This window comes from Corvus hawaiiensis, chromosome 3 (assembly GCF_020740725.1).
Source record: "Corvus hawaiiensis isolate bCorHaw1 chromosome 3, bCorHaw1.pri.cur, whole genome shotgun sequence".
NCBI classification, from domain to species: Eukaryota; Metazoa; Chordata; class Aves; order Passeriformes; family Corvidae; genus Corvus; species Corvus hawaiiensis.
In genome coordinates, this window is record NC_063215.1 from 15,870,832 (window position 1) to 15,877,347 (window position 6,516).

Here is a 6,516-nt window from a genome sequence, read left to right on the forward strand (position 1 = left end):
AGTAGACATAAAAAGAGGGAAAGGGAGGTTGCCTCTCTCATTTGGTTTCTCCAGAAGGCAAAACTTCACATGGGTAAGCTCAACCTACCAACTCAGGAGGCAACCCCACACTTAGATACATCTTTCCCTAGTCTGAAGCTTTTTTCCTTGCTTGTAGCTCCATGGACACTCATCCCATGTATCTGAAACTTCCTATAACAATAATGCAAGTAATTAAGTAATACAATTTCCATTAGCACAGGTCATCATTAAGCAGCTTGCCTATAATGATGGCAGACAACTACAACAATGATAAAATATTTCAGTAAAACAAAGATGCAGTATGTTAACTGCCAAAATTAATTCACTTACTGAAGATGTATGTATAGTGCCCTGTCTTGGCCTGTGAAAGGGCATTTCAGCTAAAATATGTATATATATGCATATGCTGTGCCCTTCTTCTGCTGAAGAATTATTTTATTCTATATATAAATCGCTATTAATGGTGTACCCGATATATAATCATAAGTAGTGAGACATTTAACATGCATTTTCCATAGTCCTCAGACTTCTGATCTTTGTACATGAAAGACAGTACTGAGTCCTAATTAAACTCATAACCAAGAACCTTGTCATTAGAAATTGTATGGAAAAATTCAATACATACACATCCTATTGCTATGTTGAGCTGATGGAAGAGCATGAACTCTTCAAAACCTAAATATCTCACCTTTGAACAAATTTTTGAGGGCTACTACATAATTAATTTTAGTCTGTAAAATTCAGATGAGAAAGGATAGTTATATCACATCTTCCCACAGGTATCCCTAGTTAACCACTTGACTGCCTTTTTTCTTTCCATCTCTGTCTTCTTTGTCCTCTCCCTTTCCTTACCTTATTCTTATGGCTGCTCTACAGTGGGAATAATCTAATAATCATAGTTTTTTGTTATTGCTCCCCTAGCAGGCACTGTATTTCAGAATAAAAGTGGCTTTCTTTATAGAATGGAGTTTCCATAAGGAAACATAAGGAATTAACCCAGTTTACTTATAGTTTACAGGTATAACTATTCACAGTTCCTTTACCAGTCAGTTCACCTGTATAGATGAACACTTGACCTTCAGATATACATCAGTCTTAATGTTATATGACACAGAACAGAAAAGTACATTTAGATTATACAGAGAAACTACATTAGTACTTTCAGATCAAATGCTTGTCTATTTTTCCAACTGTTAATTGATACCGTAAGAGATATTACCTCTCTGCACCAACTTTGCCTCCTGGCATCCCTAGCCCATCACAAAACTAACAAGAGTGGCCTGCAGTGACCTGCTTGCAGTGACCTGCCTTGCAGGACCCAAGGCTTTCTCACATCATGCTCCCAACTACACCTCCAATGCCCCCTCTCCTGTCCCCACTGTGTTACTTGGTTGACTGATGTCCCTTCTCCCATTTGAATAACATGCTCATATGGCACTTGCAGGGGAAGGAGAAGAAGAGAGAGATAAAAACCAAGAAGTGCAGAGGTCAAACACATAACAGAGCTCTCCCTGAATTTGCTAAACCTTTATTAAACCTGAAGCCTTTCCAAGTACCAGTGCATCTTTATGTATTTTGGTCTTATTCCCTAGTGCCCCTTTCCCTTCCAATACTTGTCACTCCCTAAAAGGCACACTGAACGTGTGCAGTGTTTGGGCTCTCTGACCTCTCCATATTGTTTTTGCCTTACACATCCACTCTCACTACCTGCTTTCTCATTTGTCATGACCATTGGCAAAACGGCATAAGAACCAAAAATCTATACAGATCTATTGCAATACAGACATTTTTTGAAACCAGTAATCTCATATCACTATAATACACTGTTAATGGATGAGCAATTTTAATGGTCCACTCCCATAAATTGGGTCATTTTTCTTAGATAAAAGCAAGATATATAATTAGAAAAGGGAACTAGTTACTTGTAATGAAAGAATAATCAAATCACCATTAAGAGGACATTAGCCACATTTTTCTTAATTCTAGGGGCCCTCCTGTTGCCTCCTGATAGGAAGATAAAATTTACTTGACAATCTGAGTGACTTTTCCAGTCCTGTTTGTTTATGCAAAAGGGGACCTTTTATCAACCTTTAGCAGAGCAAGTTGCATGTAACTGAACAAAAGCCATTAAAAGGCTATTTGCTTCATTTCCATAAAAAAACCCACACACCTCAACTTTGAGGGATACTGTGAACTCCAGCTGGCTCCTGTCCTCCCACTTGTAAGACAGAGCCAGTGAAAATAAAAGAGAAGCCCGAGGGAAATTTGAAAAAGCTAGACCAGTGCAGGGTATTACTGGAGAGGAATCCCATATGGGACTCCATCACACGTGTCTCTTGGCAGTGAGGTCCCAGGGCTTTGGATCTACTTCACAAGAGATTCACTGGACATGCTTAGGACCAAAACAGACAAACCTGCATTTTAATGCCAACAGCACAAAAAAGGGAATGGTTCTGTTTAGTCAGCATCCTCCCTCCTTCCCTCACAGGCCATCAGGAGGAAAGGAAAGCTCTCTGAGGTAGGGAGATGGCTCACCCAGATAACATAGGTTCAACTTGGTTCCCCAGACCCTATTCCACTCTTCAGTACCACATGCCACAGAAGGAAAGGATGCAGAGAAACCTGTCATGTTCAATAAGGTTATATATACTGCACCTCCCAAAAGAGGAGTGGAATCTAATATCAATTACTGCAATGGTAGGAGGGAAGAAAGAGTGTCAGACAAAGGCTGAGTCACTACTATCAACCATGATCAGTAGCTGCCTCAGCACATCAGACTACAATAGCATTTATCTTGCAGCAGATATCAATATTAATCAATACCATCCTTTACAAGCAACAACCAAACTACTCCCAGCATAAAGATACACTTATCCTGAAGCCAGTTAAACCAGACAAATGGCATTCAGCACCAAAACTAAGGTTCAGTACCATCCTCCCATGCTGCCAGTCACCTTCCTAACCCAAGTATTCTTTGATCCCTCTTCTCCTAGCAGAAGAAAACTATTTGCATAAAACAGCACCCACCATTTGCTACACATTCATCAGCATCTTCAGAGGCTTGGAGCAATTAGTTTATACCAGTAATGAACAAGCCATGCAAGTATTTTCAAAAATTTAAGAAGTCCCGTGGCTTCCTCACAGCACAATACTGACACAATATAGAATCAGGTTAACATTTAAAGACCTTGATCCCACTGATTCACATTGATTTGTCACTTTACTGGACTCTGATGATGCTTTGGCCTCTTACACGGGTGACTTTCTATTTTTAATGTAAGAGTACTCATGCCATCCTCTAGCACCTTTAAGATATGAACATAAAACACAAGGGTAACAAAAGATCTTATCCTCTCATTCCTAAGTCCCCCAACCAAGTGCAAGATAAACAAATTTAAGTAAATCTAATTTTTATCTAGAAGACCACTGGTTTAATTCCTTTCCAAATGCTTAAATACAGATCAGTCTGTATGAACACACTTAGAATGTTTTTCATGTTTTAGCTAGAACAGTTTAGCTGTTTCTCACAGCAAAAATCAGGGGGAATTCCAGTTTTGTCCAGGATGACACACTTTATTACAATTTTATCCAAGAATTCCAACACCTTCAACCATCAAAATGGAGCCTTTAAACTCTTCAAGAAGCTGGCCAGATGGAAGTTAAGTGTTATGCTGGTTTCATGGAAAACTAACCAAATATGGAAAACACAATGAGAAAACTCAATTTTAATTTCCTCAGCTGACATCTTAAAATTTGCCTGCAGAATTTCCTTAAGACTCCAGCACTCAGATAAGACTGCTAAATGTCTAGGCCTCCTAAGCAAGTCTTCTTCTCTGCCCAGAAGTTTTAGTAGAAGTTGGAACAACAAAAGAAGGCCAGAGGGTAGAGATACAGAAAGAATGACAGCAGGAGAAGAAGTGTACAGGCAGGAGCTGAGCAGAAGGCAGGAATCAGAAAGGGATGAGATAGGATAGCAGTGTAAATCAGGGGGCTGATAATAAGGAAAATATTACAGGAACTAGTATGGGAGGAAAAGAGAAAAGTCCTTAACCACCTTAATAAATTAAGGCCCTTAATAGGGCCTCAATAAGCATGAAATATGTTCTCTTTCTGTTAAGTGAACAGACACGAGACTAGTTGTAAAGAATCTCCATCCCACTCAAGGCAGGACACAAAATGAGTAAGTTTTTCTACTGCTATCCACATCAGGACTATTTCAGATAGTTCAGGAGTATGCTGCATATCCAAAGAGCTCACTCATACTGTTGTTCAGTGGCAGTCTGGGTAAATCCCATGACAGAACTCTGCTTTTGGGAGTTCTTTGTGTGTTTACCTTCATTCACAGTGCTATATGTTTGCTTTGTGAGACGCCACTTTGACCTATCGTGTACCTGTTGTACAGATGGTAGGAAGGAAACTCCTGCCTGTGCCCTCTCAACCTCCTTTGCTGTAGAGACAGAAAGCACTTGATGGAGGGGGCTGGTTCTGCTGGGAAAAAGCAAGAAGAGTCTTATAGCAAATAACAAAGGCTCTAGAAAACTGTCTTCTAGCTCTGTTGTAAAGTTCACGTGTAAGTGTGAGGAATTTGCATTATATATATTCCTTATTTTGCTCCCACACCCCAATTGAGTAATTTGTGATGTGAGCTGCTAAGATGCTGAATGTGAGTAGGTGCATCTGAAGTCAGTGGGAGGTGGACTTTCTGTACATGCAAAGTAGCATAAAGCATTTACCACCCTGGAAATGAAGGTCTTTGATATGGTATTTACCACTTGGGAAATTAAGATCTTAAACTTCTTCGTATAGGTAACCAGAAGTGTTGATGTTTTTAATTTCCTGCACACAAGACAAAGTAGTGCCAACCACTTCATAGTGGTGACAAGGGTAAAGTCATTAACAGTCAGTAAGATTATAGCACTCCTGAAATGCTCTAAAGGAATTTTTTTTTTTTATTCAATAAAGGATAATGTTATGCAGTAAACTGTACAATAAAGTATACAGGGACTAAGCAGGTGTAAGAATATGGAATAAGAAATAAAAGAAACAAAGAACTGGAAAGCTTCTGGAGCTCAGACTCCTACTGTCTCAGGAAACTACATCATATAGGCACTTTTACAAACTCATCGGGCTCTGCCTTCAAAGTGGGTGGGTTTCCTGCCCTCAGCAAAGGAAAATGTCTCATGGCCTCATTGCTCTGAAAATTCCAAATCTTCTAAATTCATTAATGTCCATTTTACACACACTTGTCTTCCATTTAAACAACAATTCTACATCCATGCCATTCACTCTTCTTTTGAGACATCAAATCTCCTCTTAACATTCATTTTTCTAATCTAAACACAACAAATTCTTCAAGCCCCTCTCAGAAAAGCTCCCCAAAGGACAACCTTCCTACTTAGCAATAGGATTCTTGTGGGAAAATAAGCTTATGGCTGTGTGATTAAAAACGGTGTTGTAGGGCAGTCTTACGGCATGTAAGCCCACAAGACCCAAGCCTGAAAAGCAAGCAGCACAGAGGGGGTCTGAAGCCAGACACACACAGGCCACACAGCTGCTCTGCATACATACATCAAACTCTACATCATGCGTGGTGTTCAGTCTGCATCCATCACACAGCTCTATGCACACAAACTGCTCTGCTCAGCACTTCCCAACTTTTAACATAGTTCTGCATTTCTTAATGCAGCCTCTCAGTAGGTGGGAGAGAGATGGGAACTAAATGGTATGAGGGTAATTCTTAATATCTTCCCCTTTTCTAAGGTGAATCAGTGAAGGAAGTAGCCTCAATTATGTCTGCTGTTCTTCCTCAAATAAAACGCGCTCACCCGGGCCTTATAGGTGGAATGGTTAGTTGATGGAGACATGGTGTTAATAAAGATTTTGTTACACAGTTGGTCAATTTTGGTCTTAACTTCATGTAAATGAAGATAATTATTAGGGTCTAGTGAAAATGAGAACATATCCTACTGACAAGGAAGAATAAATAGGCATCCTAAAACTGTAGCAAGTTACCAAGAGGTAACTTCTGAGAGAGAGCATTAAATATCCATAGGAGTTTCTGATTTTCATTAAATTTGAAAAGGTTGTTATTGATAGGTCTGGTTTGTTGTTTTTTTGGGTTTTGTTTTTTTTTTTTTTAAATAAATGAATGTTTCCAAAACTCAAATGACAAGAAAGAGTGGCTTGTTCACAGCATAGCTCAAATTTCCATGTGCATAGTCCCGGTCCTAGTCCAAACATAGACCAAGAGCTTTATGAGTTGAGACAGTAACATCCTGAGGTTGATTCACAGAATTCATCATCCCATCGGGATGCTGAAGTTCCTCAGTGTGACTATATTTGGTGATGCTGAAAGCAAAGGTGAGAGATCTCATCACTTCACGCAGAGACTTGGTACTGCACAGACACTGGAGAACCTGACCTCGCTTGACCTGATTTTGTATGGCAAGACCAACAGCACAAACCCACCGTGTCCTTACCACATCCTCTGAGGCT